General features: G+C 34.4%; 1 protein-coding gene across 1 annotated transcript in view; it reads right to left on the bottom strand.

Annotated features, from left to right (window-relative positions):
- LOC126968962 (uncharacterized) overlaps window positions 1-18,034 on the bottom strand; it is a 46,609-nt gene that overhangs the window by 27,354 nt on the left and 1,221 nt on the right. The gene's annotated exons all lie outside the window — the stretch shown is intronic.

Genomic DNA, 18,034 nt, shown 5'->3' with positions numbered 1-18,034 from the left:
TTACTGTGTTTCGGTCTGAAGGGCTCCGTAGCTAGTAAAATTACTAGGCAAATGACACTTAACATCTTATGTCTCAAGGTGACGAGCATAGTTGTTGTGCCGCTCAGAATTATTGGGGTTTTTCAAGAATCCTGAGCGGCAATGTGTTGTAATGGGCAGGGCATATCAATTACCATCAGCTGAACGTCCTGATCGTCTCGTCCCGCATTTTCATAAAAATAAAATAAATTTAAAATTGTCTGTGTTGGCGAATTAATTGTATTGAATGACTGATGCGAAACGGTAACGCCAAACAATAACGTTATACGAACACTGCGCTTCCTGTCGATGTGTATGAGGCCATCTGATACTATATTGTTACAGTGTATGACTGTACATGACCCTTTGTCATAATGCTGTATGCTAATTAATGGTTTCCGTACCTATTTATTATTGTATTTATACATAGTATCCATATTCTATGCCTACTCTGTGATATGAGTAAATCAATCTGCAGATATTTTTATAAGGTCTAAACTGTTGTGAATACCTGTACCAAGTACACTAAGGCCTATCCCAGACGACACACTTTTTGTGCAATCGAGTCTGCAGCACACATAAAGTCTGCATTGCGCACAGAATGTCTTTGGCAGATATTTTAGAGACTCATCGGCCAACGTAGGTATACGACGAACATTTTCGGTCATTTTGTCGGCAGAACTTTAGGGAGGTACACGCAATGGAAGTACAAAGAATGCAGTGTATTATTTCGTACTTGAGATTCAAAAAAAAAGAAGAATTTTGGGTTCATTCTATTCTTTCAGATAGATTCAATTCTAAAACTATATCCAAATAAGTTTTTAAAATTTTATAAAATGTCTGTTACTAAATTTAACGGGCTGTTTATTATAATAAACTCTGCTTTAAAAAGTTTAGATATAAAGCATTGGGAAATTTAATATTTTTCGTGAAATAAATACATTTTGAAGATACGTACATACTATCGAATTCCTTGAACTAAAAAAAAAACATCATTTATTGCAGTATGTTCCATGTTTTTCCTAAAATGTATTGTTATTATTATGTATTCAATTCAATTTAAAAGTCAACCTTCGGAAAGAATCGCCATTCCTAGGCGTCGCGTCGCGTGTTGTCGCGAGTCGCGAACGTTATTTTTTTTGGCGCACTTTATGTACGGCGCGCTGCGGCTCGGTCTGTCAGATCTGCGAGGATATTTTGTGTGTCAGACTTTTGGCGCGTCGTGTAGGTTTTATTATTATAGACTAAAAAGTGCGTCACGGATAGTCTGTCGTCTGTGATAGACTGAGATCTTAGCTCTTGACTAGAGACTTACTCAGATATTTTTTCTGACGGAAGTAACTGAGCGTTTACAAATAGAAAAAAAATTATCACCGTTAAAATTTAATGGTTTTAAAAAATTGTTTCAATTTGCTCAGTTATATTTTTTTTAAATCTCCAAGTGTGTTTGTTTGTTTATAAATAAATTATTTATAAAGTATTCAGATTTTTTTTCGATATTTTTTAAAATTCATCAACATTTCACAACTTTCGACTGGGTGAACCGATTTTGATAATTCTTTTTTTATTTGAAAGCTGGTGCTTCCCGTGTGGTGCCTTTGTAATTTGGTCCAATGGCATCCATGAGAAAACCATAAAAGTCTTAAATTTGCTATACATACATAATATAGCAAATTGGATGATAAATTTACGAATAATTCAATATCGGTATATCGCGAACTGATTTCGATCATTCTTTTTTTATTGGAAAGGATATACTTCACAGATAGTTTGGTGAGAGTTTGGTTAGGTTCTGATTACAGAATCCATGACAAAGTAACGGAACTCTTCAATTCTTTAGAGCAAATTAATGATACTCGGCCGAATCTTTTTTATGCTATCCGGATATTTAAGTCATCTACCACAACATAGTTATGGTCAAGTAATTGTCGTAGTCGAATATGATGATCAATTAACAATTAGGGACTCCTTAACGACTTACAGTAAGGGTGCGATCTGTGGCAGAATTTCTGTCTGTAATCAAATTGCAAAGCACTTACGTTCATTATAATTAAAAACGATTTTTTTATTCTATAAAATTCGAAAGCTGCTCCAAAGATAAGGTTATATCGTCAGTATTTGCGAGAAAAAAATTGCTAACACACACCACACTTTTACACAAATTATCTTGCCCCAAACTAGGCATAGCCTATGGGTACAAGATAACGATATATTTGTACAATATACTTACTTAAAAATATGTACATAAATACATATAGACATCCATGACCCGGAAACAAAGATCCATATCATATAAATGATTGCACCTATTAATTAATATCTGTTAATTCTTCCTAAAGTTAATTATTATTAAGTTTTAATTCAATCGCGCGTATAGACTATATGCACACACTCTTTTTATTATTTTTATCCAGCTAATCGTACATTCTTCATTCAATTCATTTGAATGTACGGAGAATATTTAAAAAAATTAATAAAGGAAAGTTTGGCTATTACTGGCTATTGTGATTGAATAAATGGAGAATAAAGACTTTAAAGAAACAGTTTAAGCACTTATTTAAAACGTTGAGAAACTATGTAAATTCTGAATACATTGTCCGTGCGTGTATAATCTTCTTTTTTGCCGCGTTCAATTAAAAATTGACCCAGTACCGGTTCTATTATTGTGTTCAGTTCTATCCTATTATAGACCCAAATCTCTTTGAGACTGCACTGTGTCAAATTTGAGACGCTAAAATGGAGCCAAGGTCACATAAATGATGCCGAAACGTCAATTACTTAATTTAATTGGATTAAACGGCTTCTATAGGCAGTATGTGTGCCACAAAATTGCTCGCGTTCATTGAATTGAGAATGAACGATAAAGAATCGGTGTCATTAGTAAATAACAAATGCTGTCCCGTCTTACAATTTTCTATCAAGTGGAAGAATTAGTGGTCTTTTTCCATACAAACGTTCTCTCCTCTTTGGCTTTTAACCTCACGGTCAAAACTATTATCAAGTAAGACCAATACTATCATTATCTGCGTTTTTTGTGCATTTTTTGTTATTGTAAGTGCTAGGGTTCTTCAAAAAGTGCTTAAAACTTAATTCCTACTAATTTTATACACGTGAATGTAACTTTGTTTGTTACGCTTTCACGCCGGAGCTACTTAACCGATTTTGATGAAATTTGGTGCAGCGATGGACTAGAGCTTGGAAAAGGACATAGGCTACATGTTATGCCGGAAAAATCTATGATTCCCGCGGGATTTATGAAAAACTGAAATTGGCGTCTATGAGCTATTACAAATAGAAAAACTAGAACTATACCAATAGTAGGTTTAGTTTGCCATAGCAATCTTCCTCGAAATAAGATTCATATGGACAAAGAAAGGACCGAAAACAGAACCCTGCGGAACACCTTCGCCTACAGGTTTACACAAATACCTTCTACTGTTCACGTCGACTACCTGAACTCTGATATTCAAATATATTAACAGATTTTAAAAACTGCGATATATTATCGTAGTTTTTTAAATGTTTTGTTATCTATTATATAACGTTGCCTACACGTATTATATTTTTTATTATCTCCTACACTTTTAGGTTACCTGGAAGAGATTGCTGAAAAGCAATAAGGTCGCCTAATTATGCTACCTGTTATATGCAAATTGTAACTTTCTGTATTTTTAGCGCAATATAGTATTTTCATTCATTCAACGTTGTCAGCTTTTTGGGCACTTGGTGGGAAGACGTCCACTGCTGGACAAAGGCCTCCCCCAAAGATTTCCACGACGATCGGTCCTGTCCATATTGTGGGGGGCCTACCAACACTGCGTCCTCCGGTACGTGGTCGCCATTCGAGGACTTTACGGCCCCAACAGCCATCTGTCCGTCGAACTATGTGCCCTGCCCACTGCCACCTCAGTTTTGACTATGTCGGTAACTTTGGTTCTCCTACGAATCTCCTCATTTCTGATTCGATCTCGCAGGGAAACTCCGAGCATAGACCTCTCCATTGCCCTCTGAGCGACCATGAGCTTTCTCATACTCTTGGGTACCTTACCACCTAAAAAACTACAACCTAAATGTGGTCAAGTTACAATTTATTATAAATTGCGTTTTTATGTTTTATTTTGTGGGTAGCTTGACGGGTCACACATCACTAAACAAACACCTTTCTAAAATCGGCGTAACGGATAGCCCGAAATACAGAGGACGAAACGGTTGCTGATGTAATCCAGGAATATACAGGGGCAAAATACCTCGAAACTTCGAGGTTGCTGCGAACCCAAGATAATATATACGTCTAGATAGAGTCTCTTATTGTTAGAGAATCGATAAAAACAGGCAGGGATTTGTATGACGCTTTTGTTATTGTGTGTGAATTGCTCAAAATAGAGGTTAGTTGCAAAGTCAAATTTTTTCGACGTTTTCACAGCTGTCATAGTCTATCTAGACGTATAAATAATCTAAGCTTTTGCAACATTGTTCTAAACTTCTGAAAGGAACTGAGCTGGATGGAAAAACAGACCAACACTACCCGCAAAAAGGAAGCAACCAAGGGATCTGACAGCGGAAACGGGAGCTCCAATATCACACTATATGTTATGGTAATTTACTTATTATTAAAAATTAAATGTAGAGCAGAGTTATTGCGTGTATTTTTCGTTGTTCGGTCGTTCGGCGGTCACGCGATATATATTAAGTGACAGTATTTGACACACATGACACTTTATATTTAGGTACAGCTACGTAAGTATCCATCCCTGCCCTGTGGTACCTACCACAATATTTTGTAGTAGGTAGGTACCCATTGCTGTAAGCTCAGTTTGAATATCCTTTATACCTAAGATCAGCTTCACGGATCTAGATAAATATTGGTGTGTATAAAGAATATGTTACTTCCGTAAATAGTTAATAATCTATAAATAATGTTAGAATTTTTTTCTTATAATAACCACTAGTAGTAGTAGTACAGAATACAGGTAGGTATTTTTTGTTACTAAGAGGATATTACATGGAGGTAGTTCCTGAAAAACGTTCGAAGCCACAAACATATTTTTTTAAGGATTTCGTGTTAAAAGTTTAATAAATATTAGTGTATTCCATACATGTGGGTTGGGCTAAGTCATGATGTCATTTAAAGAGTGACAGTAAGGCTGTCATTTTTTGTCAGTCCGTTAATATGAATCACGTGACCAGTTTTGTATTCGTAACTCATTTTTGACATGATTGTGGTTTGAACGTTTTTCTGGAAATACGTCCATATAGCAAAACATAAATGCAATTTCGATTCAAATAGCAATAGAAATCGAGCACAGTTATACGGTGAAATTTGGAGTTCATTATTTATTTAAAAAATGTTGTTTTAACAAATAATGCTGCTGTAATTTCTAAAAAATTAAATCCCCTTTACAATGATCTAAATTTTATTCCAAAACAATTATAAGGCTTACCTTAGAGCTAGCTGGACATCAGAAATTAATAATTTCACCACGATAAAATAAGGTAAATTTAAATCCTGTAAAACACTGACGGCCTTACAAATAAAATTGGCATAAAATTATACCTGAGCATAAACCAAGAGTATGTAAAATGTTTTCAAATAGACATTTTGTCTATGGTTGATTTATTTGGACGTATCACGTTTCCCGCGTTTATTTACAAGGCTGATTGACATTAATTGTAAAACTTCAGAATTATCATTATATTGACAGTGTTGTCAGCGATATAGTTAAAATTTTGCATATTCTTGCCTTGGTTTGTTCTCAGGTAGGTATAACTGTATATCAAGCTTATCTATAAGGCCGTGAATGATTAGTACACATTACCTAGTTTTGTAAGAAAAAAAAATTTGTTCTCATGTTATAAGAAGTAAGTACACTTCATAGAACTACATTTCTGTTTTCAGTTTTATAAAATACTAGCTGACTCAGCAAACGTTGTATTGCCGATATTAAAATCGCGATACAAAAGTAACTGTTGATCGTAGATGGGTGAAAATTTGAAGTTGTATGTATTTTTTAATGCTGACTCATAATCAAAATATCTCATAATGAAAAATAGATGTTGTCCGATTCTCAGACCTACCCAATCTGCACTCAAAATTTCATGAGAATCGGTCAAGCCGTCGAAGGAGTTTAACTACAAACACCGCGACTTGAGAATTTTATATATTAGATAATTAGTTTAATATCCTATAGAATCAACTTTAGCCCAGGTTGGTTGTTTTAGCGTACCAATGATAAGTGTTAAAAAGGAAAAAAGAACCCGAACCTGAGGTAACACGGTACGAATTTAAAACCAACAAAGTCACGGGTTGACGCTAGTTAAGTATAAGGATAATACAAATAGTGAAAGTTGAACAAGGCAGTTAATTAAAAGAGAGTTGTTATCGATGCTTTGATCTAACAAATCCCACGCAAGCCGCGACATATATGAACATGTTGTTAGCGTTACAAAACCCCTTCTCATCGCAAACATTATCATGTTTTTAAATAATTTAATACTGTTAGAATCAACAGTCCATTTAGGATTAAAAGCGAGTCGATGATCTGAATTAGCATAGAAACAATCTTAAAATCGAAACATATGCGTGGTTATAGACCATAAAATAAAATTGCCGATTGAAATAAGGCTAGCGAGCCGTTACGAATCGTGAATTGATGTCAGATAATGACAACCGTAGTAGATAGTGGACATTACAACGGCTTAAAACAGATGCAGAATTAACATAAAGAATAACATAGAATTAGGTTGGGTTACACCAACTAACTTTAGCAATAACAAACATATTAAAGTACCGGTTAAGCAAAAAATGTGTTGCACCATTTGACAATTTTTAGATGACGCCATAACTTTAACTGTTCCCACGTTCCCTTCGCACATATTTGAGGGAAGGACCGAAGGAGCTCTTCGCCGGTTAAAGCTTTTGTTAATGTTAAATAGCTAAATAGTGACCTATTAAAAGTTTCGATAAGATATTAACTTTATATTTCACTTTTTAACTTTAACTATGCCAAGGAATACGATGGTGCAACACATTCCGCAGTCAGCGTTACTGTTAACTTTGATTTTGACTTAAACGTTAACTATAACAGCTAATATGATGCAAACCAGCCCAAGGATAAATATACTAGCGTTTAGATGACCTGACAGTCCGGTAATGTGTGACTCCTATGCACAGGATGCCGGCTAGATTATGGGTACCACAGCTGCGCCTGTTTCTGCCGTGAAACAATAATGTGTAAGCATTATTGTGTTTCAGTCAGAAGGGCGCCGTAGCTAGTGAAACTACTGGGCAAATGAGACTTAACATCTTATGTCCCAAGGTGACGAGCGCAGTTGTAGTGCCGCACAGAATTATTGGGTTTTCAAGAATCCTAAGCGGTACTGCACTGTAATGGGCAGGGCGTATTAATAACCATGAGCTGATCGTCCTGCTCGTCTCATTCCTCACTGTCATTAAAAAAAAACGATAACTTAGTGAAAATGCCTCTAATTTCCGAATTTAGGCGTTCGAAAAGCAAGTAAGTCTGATAGAATATTCACTCAATAAAAAACAGTTACACGGAGTAAACCTCTTGTTGGCACGTACAATGGCCTTAATGTATTAATTCCTCTGGATGGCTCACTGAGAAACCCTGTGCAGAGCAAACCAGTGATTTATAGTAGCATCCTCTATTAAAGATTCTGAAACAGTTAATTTATTGCCAACATTAAAACACCCAATGTTCTAATAACCATAACATCATACAAACGGGTGTTGTAATGTTGTACTGAATTTCATAACAACACTCCTATGTTTTTTTTTCGATCCATTCATGCGCAAAGAGTTTCAACAGACAGCCACATTCTTATTGTTCGATGCGTGGTATCTGTATGAATTTCAAAAAAAAAACATTTTCGTTTACGCGCGTTCCACACTGCAGGAACGTCGCGCGCCGTAAAAAAAAAGTAGGTTATTCGAATCCCCGCCATTTTTCTTCGATATTTTTATTGTTTTGTTTACAAAAAAATGAGCGATTCATTTTAAACGCTGCAAAAGAACATTTGTTCGAATTTTAATTATTGCACTATACAAAATGTAAATAACTGCTAAAATACATAATTGTTTCATTAATACTTAGTTTATTTGTATATAATCAGTAATGAATGATATTAGGTTACTACTAGGACTGGTGTTTTAATGTTAGCAGTAAGCTAACTGTTCCAGAATCCTTTAGAGGATTCATATTCTGGGTGTATATAAAGTCTTGTATGCAACTGTTGAGAATTAGGTATTAAAACACTCATGTGATACTATTATCACATCAAATCCACATTCGTGTTTTAATACCCCTTATTACACAACAATTGCATAAAAAACTATTGTTCTACACAGAAACTATGTGCGCTTTAGGTAATTATTTATTTATCTATCATACACGGACGAAACCTTTTTACAAAATTACAACTATGAAAGTAATACAATGTTTACTTAACTAGGTAACTTAGATCTCTTTAAGATATAAAACTTTTATATAAAGTTTTCAATGGAAAAATAGATGACAATAAAATGTTGAGTAGATTTAATATAAAAGTACCTCGGAGAACCCCTCGCAACTAATGACCTTTTTTTAAAACTAATAACTCTCGAACGAAACTTGGACAGGACGCTCCTACAGTCTGTATGTCACGCGTATACAACGATTGTGTAAAAAACATAGCAACACTGGACATTGGTTGTGACAGGCTCTCACTTTTTCTGAAAAAATGTAGCGACGCTCTGGCCAATTAATTAGTGATTAACTTTTTATTATGTTCAACATTTGTTCTTGTTCAGAAAACAATATTTTTCCAACTATTACTTAAGAACTTATTTTTACTACTTAAGTAGTTTTTGAATAGAGTGTTTAAGTGGAATGACGCATCAAATATATAAGGCAAGTGTGTGTGGGCAAGACGGTCGCGGGAGACCTCGTAGAACATTCGTCGACCAAATTGAGGACGTTTTGAGAAAAGGAGAGGTCCGAAGCACCCGCAACCGGCGAGCATATTGTATGAAAAGAGTAATGAATGTAGAGGAAGCGCGTGAGGTTTGTAAGGATAGAAGCAAATGAAATTCTATTGTCTCTGCCTACCCCGACGGGAACGTGTGTGTGTGTTAAATAGTTTTTGGTCACCTTAAATGCTGGAATGGAATGATGTGTTCTCCTATAATTGGTAGTACATACAAATATTAAGATATAAGGCATGTGTTAGATGTAAGTTAATATGTACAACTGTTGGAGATTCATACAAATAAATAAATAAATAATAATATTTAACTAACTAATCAACACATCTTACTTTCTGATTATAAACAAAAATGATTTTAGTGTGTCTGTAGGTATGCTGATAAATTATTGTAGTTTCGCCTACTCTACTATATTCTTATAATAATAATTGAGGATAGTATATATAATATAGTAGGGGTGGCAACCCTAGCTACTTCCTACACTGTTCACTGTTAGTTTTAAGAAAATATTCAATTGATTGTCACAGATTGCAGTTCTTCGGTTGTGTTGCGGATCGGTCGGTGACCTCGGTGACCCTCAGAAGCTCAGGACTCACTGTGTCTACTCCCCGTTGACCTACTTGCTTCTAATACCAGTAACAAGTGATAAATAAAATGTGAACTTTGTTTTATTTGTTGCGTTTCCATGCCAACCGTTCGCCACTAAACATTACAAACATATTTTACTATTATTGGTTTTATTAAATTTTTGTAGTTAAACTTATTTTGGTGCGTCAGGGAAATATTATAATTAATTATTAATTATAATTAGAGTGAATTATTACGATGCGCGCGCACTGTCACGCAAATTAGACACCCTGACGTTGGCTGGTCAACTAGACCGTTCGTATCATAGTTCAGCTACAAAGCCTCTTGTAACCTCAACCAATGGACGACAATTAAATAAATTTCAATATGTAATTCCAATTTATATAGAAGTTTTAAAATAATAAAAAATTATTTCTCTACAATTGTACAAAAATAATATAATTATATTTAAGTACACTTTATTTAACTAAATTATGCATACATAAAACATCACGATGAATAAAATTTGGTCGAACTCTTTCCTTTCTAAATTTTGGAATGGACCTATAGTCTATTTTTGCGTCGCCATTCGCAATATAGGAAGCCCATTTCTTCATTTTTAACCGACTTCAAAAAGGAGGAGGTTATCAATTCGATCGGTATTTTTTTTATGTATGTACACCGATTACTCTGACATTTATGATCCGATTTACGTAGTTCTTCTTTTGTTACATGCAAAATAGATGTTCTCATAAAAATTTTACATAGTTTGGCCCAGTAGTTTCATTTTATGGATATTTATATAAAAATTTTCGTCTACCTGGATGACATAATTGTTTTTTGTGTATGTACGGCTTTTTTTGGAGTTTTCATCCAAGTTGATTATATATTATTATTAACTGACACTAAAACGTAAAAAAAAAAAACTACGTTTTAAATGAAACCGATTTCAAAAACTGAAAAGTATCAAATAACTTAAAATTTAATTTAATACACCTCTTATGCAAACCTTTACCTTTAATCTTAATAAAATGCTATTATTTGAATATGCTACATATTGATAGCTTTGAAGTCGGTGCCAAGCCAAATGTAATAAAGGTAGGTACCTACACTTGCCACGCGTGACTTTGAGAGGGATAGCTTCATCTAGAACAAAACAACCCAAGCGAACAGACACGCGTGGCCAGACAACCTAAATAATTATAGTAAGTAAGCTCTTTATAATATTAAGTTTTATTTTGTTTAGGGCTTTTTTTTTATGTTTTAGGGTGCACTCGTTTTATCTTTTTAAGAAATAAAACTCAGGTGAAAATGGGTCGTGAATAAGTTTACAAACATTTGCCCCGCTAAATAAATACTTAGGTACTTTCTTTTTTTATTTCTTCTAAAACACGCACCAAACTACTAATAGTGAAAACAGCTAAGTACGTCATTGAAACTTTTTGACAGCAGCTAACAGACTGTAGTGAGGATCAAGATTGAAGGATCGCAGAATGACAAAGAAAAACAAACGATGAACGAAATGTAATTATTATTAGTCTGTTATCAGCTAATTAAAGCAATGTCTACTCAAACACGTCAAGTGAAAGTTCCGTTTCACGTATGGCCTATATTTTATTACTTACAGACAACGAGAGTAAAATCAACGCGACATTTACATTTCTCTCATTATCGTTAGCGTCAGCGTATTAGCTGTTGATAACGCGGGGTAATTCGTTCACTTTCAGGTGATTCGTTCAATCATTAATGTTATATCATTTATTATCATAGACATTGCGCCTCGTCTTTCTCATTATAAGACAAGTTGTTTTTCCATATAGGTTAATTAAGTACCTAATTAACCTATATGCAAGAACAACTTGGCACCCGCTCATCGTATGAATTGTCATAATATGTAATGAAATGTCATTGACTGAATTATTTGTATTGAGAATTTAAAGGTAATTCTAAGTCAAAAAAATATATGTTCCGGATAAGTAATCACCAACATTTTATATAAAACCTTCTCCGAAACACGTGGCATCTTATGGTATAAGTATTATTCCGATCTGTTCAGTAGTTTTCGCTGTATATCCGAAGGAATAAACCGGCTCTCCATTTATTAGTAAGACATATTCATATATTATGTATGATTTTTACATGAAAATATTACTTAAGTATGTACTACGTATTACCTAACTATCCTAGACTTAGTTGTCTATGGCACCAAATAAACTGTGTTTACATTAAGGTAGTACATTAGTAACGTACAAAAAACAATATTTTTTTAGGCCATAGAGTATATACTTTTTCAAAGAATTAATAAATTTTTAACTTATATTAGTGATCGTGCTTGTATGATGAAAGTAGAGGAATGGAAAAAACGTGTATGCATTTTAAAAATATATTTAAAAAAGCGTAGATTGCAACAATAAAATCCTAACAGGATTTCGACTGAAGGTAAGCTGCTCCATGGTCATGAAGTAAATTTATAAAAAAAAAGGATTTCAGATAGAATCCAGGGGATCGTCAGCTGAGTAATATAAAATTCTTCGAAATAATAAGATCCATCTCTAGCTACGTAGATGTCATATTAGAAAGGCAAAGTCTAGTTTTTAAAATAGGATGGACACGGGTGGGACACCGGGCTCCGGTTTCCGAGAGCTGCGACCGTTAGCGCATGCATTATGCTAACCGCGAACTGTTCCACAGACGTAACGACATGCCAACCGTGGACTCGGGTCGACCCGAACCGTGCGATACAGACATTTTATAGCAAAACTTAACAAGCACACTAGCCCGGCCTGTTAACACACAAACCTTTGCTACTTATAAAAATACTTCGGAGCGTTCTGGGGTTAAGGCTCTTAGCAAATATTTCACGTCTGCACTGTATAATTTACAGTTTTCTACATATTCACTGGCAATATCTTAAATGATTAATACGATGAAAGTTAACGCGTTGTCTTAATACCTTTTATGTATAGATTTTTATAAATATAGTAGTTTCATTGATTAACGCGAGTGTCACACATTTATATAAAATATTTTTAAAGGATTACACAGCGCGCGTTATTATAGCTGTTTTTTATATTAGGTTTTTCGGTAAAAGTCACATTTTAACTGAAGTTTTTTTGGCGCGATAGGGAAAAAATAACAGAGTAAAGTCAACTAAAGCATTTGTATCATACTTCAGACTAAATTAACTAAATTATGCGGTGAAAGAATATTTTTATTAGTTCTATTTAATACCTTCTTTATTACAATATTGTTATTTCTACAAAGGTAAAATAGCACGAGGAATCAAAATTTTTAGGGATTTTGTATTGTTACGTCAAATATCCATATGCCTATCCCTCAAATATGTGCGAGGGGTACGATGGCTGGTTCAGACGTCAACTTGTGAACGGTCAACGGAACGGCTGCTTGTGGTGCCAGGTCGACTTGTTATAGTTAATAAATCATTGTATTTGTTGGATGCAATTACTAATTGTGACAGTAATCACGCATTTTTACACAAACAATGTATTCAAGCTCTAAAGGTTGATGCATCCAATACACGATAATTTATATTTATACAGTTAATTCTTTATAACTTTTTATGAAATAGTTTGTTATTTAAACACGACTGATGTATTGGATTAACTAATTTGTAAAGTATATTACAGCCATTATAAAATACTCTATTTGATTAAAAAAAAGTCGTTGAGTTCCTTATACTTTCTTCTCACGAGCTCAACTTTACGAAAATGCGATAAACTCTGGAATTTAAAAGAAATATTTGTAGTGACGGTTCAAAAGCGCTTAGTTTAAGCCTGATTGAATAAAGTTTGAAAATAAGTATAACTTCTTGCTTGAGTACATAAATACACACACATTTTTTTATTTATTTACCTGACGATTCGTAAAATTATTAATTGTATTAAAATTAATCAGACTACTTCTCATAAAAGACTGTATTATCGATAATCTCAGTGTGGAGTATCGATGTCTCGCAATAGTCTCATTGCTTCATTTTGGAAAAGCGACAATTCTATCCGCATGACCCCTTGATACGTGATAGCGAGGTCTGGGTCAATCTGAAACTTGATGGAGGTTAGTAAGTGGAACTGGGGTCAGGTAATATAATCCATCATTCTGAGATCTGCGTCGGAGCGGGAACGATTCGGTTCCGCTCGGCTTGTTATCCAATTTTATATCGATTGCCCTACTTACTCTACGTTCCGCGGAAATATTTCCTTACACAATGTATATTTTCGGCAGGGTTTTAGACTTTTATATCCTAAACGGTAGGTATTTGTTTCATATTGTAAATATTTTTTGTTTGGCAAAATTTAAAAATTTCATATTTATAAATATAAGCAGTTGTAGATTTATATGTGCGGTAAAAGATTAAAAAATCTTTCTATCTTAAATTCGATTTGATATGTTTTTTGGCATTTAGCCTTAGTTTAGCAAGGACATGAGCTTTTTAATGCTAAGAATGTCAGAAATGAATACGTCTGATTCTGACATTTCAGTAGGTATATATACCTACTCTCAGTAATTTTCCTAAATAAAAAAAACAATTCGGTTATATATTAGCTTTTAAATGAATTATTAGCATACATAGAGCATCCCTACCATCACATCAATCAAATATTTTTGTCAAAGATATTTTTTATTGTCATGGCCACGGAGGAGTAAAAAAATAAGGACTCGTGTCACCTTACATAACAGTGAGGCGCCAAAAGAAGACGGTAAACGTGTAAATACATAGCCCATATGCGTATACACTTACATTAATACAAGCCGATCGGCCGCGATTATGAGATTTGGCATCGTCTGTGACAGATCAGTTTACGTCGCAATAAAATATTTTAAAAATACCGACGTGCGTTGTGAAAAAGTGTAAAAACAATAAAATAAAAATATTTGTGGATATATGATTATTTTAAGGAGTAAAAATTGTGTAACTTGTATACTCCGTAACCGCACACACTCTAACATAAAGGTCCTCCTTTTTTTACTAGTCCGTGGTCATGGCCGCCAATTTGATGTTCGCCATTGTAGTTTTATTGTTTTTTGCTTGCAACGCCAATAGTAATGTTTCTGGGATTCACCTTGCTGACAGACATACAAACTGTTCCGCAGTTACGAAAAACAAGGTAAACAACGGAAATAATACAAATAACAGTTGTTTTTTTAAAATAACGTGGAATCAGTCAATTTCTGTTCAATCATTATTTTAATGAAATACTTTTTAAACGATACGCGTGAAAATGTAGGTATTTTATAGGTTTTAAAGCTAAATTTTGATCAATTTTCATTTCACTCGTCGTTTGCAGGCTCTCATTTTCAGGGGGACCGCCCCTGCAAACTACAATTGCACGCGTTTCAATCTTTTAAAAAGTAATTTATTTAAATGCGTAACACTTGCTTAGATCAAAGAAAATACCACGTTCATCGATCATGTTATCTTAGTATACCCAGTTAATTGCATTCACAACCTTTCGGCTGAGATTTATAAAGCTTACTTAGACTTTGCCGAAACCTTACTTACGTTAAACTTACAAAAACGTTTTTGAAGTTATACTTTAGGCGCATTATAAAAAAATTATGAGAGTGAAATTTTAAGATGCGCGCGCATCACTGTAATAACAAGTTGAAGTTTGTTCCGAATATTTTCTGATGTTTGCAACATTCGTTTTTTTTTGGTTTCTTTGTCCATTATTAAGACAGGCAAAGGGTTCAAGCCCATACAGCCGTATTCATTATTCAATAATTAATTGTTAAAGCCATCTTTGCAAGATTTTTAAGTAATTAGTCTTTCTAAAAACGTAGAATAGCACGAGGAATAAATCATTTTTATGATTTTTGCTTCGTTGGGCCAAAGAAATATAACTTCTTGCATGTTTGCACACATAAGTCCATAAACACTTTTTTTATACTTATTTGACAGCCGAAATCATGCTGAGCTAAGAAGAAGTTTTATCACACTCAGCGAAGTTTTACGTGAGTAAAGTCTATGTACGCTTTATAGATCTCAGCCTTATTCCGATAATTATTTGAACGTTACAAAAGCATGTCTGATAGTAATCTGGCACACAGTAAGTCACCGTGACACTTCTAATTGTCTTTACAAGCTTTGTTACGGAATACGATGCACGAGAGATAAACAACCGTGTTACAGTCCACTCAGTGTCAAGTGTTGTTTATTTTCTTTGGAAAGTTTACTTACTTTTGAATAGTCAATTGCATTGACTTACGACCCTACAAATAAACTTGGTATAAAATTATACCTGAAAATAAACCAATAATTTGCAATTACACATAGACATTTTGCTTCATCATAATCATAAGGCCGGAAGACGTCCACTGCTGGACAAAGGCCTCCCCCAAAGATTTCCACGACGATCGGTCCTGCGCTGCCCTCTTCCAACTTGACCAGATCGTCGATCTTTCTTGGGGCCTACTGACACTGCGTCTTCCGGTACGTGGGCGCCATTCGAGGACTTTACTGCCCCAACGGCCATCTGTGTATGTGCCTTGCCTACTGCCACTTCAGTTTAGCAATCATTTGGGCCATGTCAGTGAGTTTGGGTCTTCTACGGATCTCCTCATTTCCGATTTGATCTCACATAGGAACTCCGAGCATAGCCCTCTCCATTGCCATCTGAGCGACCATGAGCTTTCTCATACATTGCGTTCCGTTAGTCATCACTGGCAAAACACACTAATTGAAAGCCATCGTCTTCAGACACTGTGGTATTTGGGACGAGAAGATATTACGGAGCTTCCAGAACGCTGCTCAGGCGAGTTGAATTATGATTATTACATTTTACTTATGATTGGTTTATTCGGACGTATAACGTTTCCCGCGTTCATTTGAAAGGCTGCTTAACATTCGGAAAACTTCAAATTATCATTGTATTGGCAGTGTTAATAATAATAATAATTCTTTATTTGCAAAATGTGTGTATAAAAGTTACCAAAAAATCCTATAAGTACGAATCAACACATTAGCCAAAAAGGGCATGCATATCACATCAGCTCCACATCATTATATAATAATAAAATTCTACCGTTACAGCACATAATATTTCATTGTTACATTATATTAGCATCAACACAAAATATACATGTCATATACATATATATATATTCAAAGTTAAACACAAGATTATACAAAAGGAAATCACAAATATAAAAAGTCAGATACAGCATAGAAATTATAATTAACTAGTGGACCCGACAGACGTTGTCCTGTACACACGTCTTAAATTTGAAATATCGGTCCAGCCGTTAGGAGGACTTCACTAACATACACATGAGCAGGAGAATTATATTATATGCACGGAATTGAGAATCTAGACCAATCTCACATTCACTGGAACACACAAAAAAAATCATCAAAATCGGTTCAGCCGTTTAGGAGGTAGTTCAATTGTGAATCTAAACCATTCTCGAATCCACCTAAAGACACACACCAATCACAAATTCACTGGAACACACAAAAAAAATCATCAAAATCGGTCCAGCCGTTTAGGAGGTAGTTCAATTGTGAATCTAAACCATTCTCGAATCCTTTTGAATACACACAGAAAGTTTCATTAGAATCGGTCCAGCCGTCTGGGAGGAGTTCAGTGACATACACACGCACACAAGAAATATATATATAAAGATTAGTCATTCACATAATTGAGTTTTAAATGGACCGATATTCAACAATTTAATAGCATCGAGAAGTTTAATAAATATATATTTATTAAATAGAAAAACGAAAAAAATACTTTTACGTGTCGGATATTCATCAATGCTTTGACATAAAATTATGTTTTTATTCCAGATAGAGAAAAAATTTAAGAAAGAAGATACAAAAGAAATTGGCAACCCATATAGCCGAGTGGTTAGTGACGCTACTAAGGTAGAGGTCCCGGGTTCGAATCCCGGTAGGTGCAAACATTTATATGATGATTATTTCCGAGTCATGAATGTTTTAAGTATATATATATTTTTTTATAATAATAAGGGACGAGACGAGCAGGACGTTCAGCTGATGGTAATTGATACGCCATGCCCATTAAAATGCAGTGCCGCTCAGGATTCTTGAAAAACTCAAAAATTCTGAACGGCACTACAATTGCGCTCGTTACCTTGAGACATAAGATGTTAAGTCTCATTATCGTTAAGTATATATAGCACAGGCTAGTTTTACCCTAGTTTGGGGCAAGATAATTTGTGTAATAAATGTGTCAAAATTATATTATTAAAAAATAAAGTTATTTAAATGCGATGTAAATTAACGTATTATTAATATTTCCTTTTTTTGACTTATTTATGTAACGCATTGAGTATTTGACGTTTATGTATTTTTGTTGCATCACTTTACATAATATTGTAATTGAAATGATTGGTAAAAAGATGAAGCTGTAATGTTGATTTAAAAGAGTCTCAATGAGTTTCCTGCCACTTCTTCTCATTAAAGCTCAACCTTTTACGAAATGG

The sequence above is a fragment of the Leptidea sinapis genome, chromosome 17 (assembly GCF_905404315.1).
Source record: "Leptidea sinapis chromosome 17, ilLepSina1.1, whole genome shotgun sequence".
Lineage (NCBI taxonomy): Eukaryota > Metazoa > Arthropoda > Insecta > Lepidoptera > Pieridae > Leptidea > Leptidea sinapis.
This window is presented reverse-complemented; position numbering and strand designations above follow the sequence as displayed.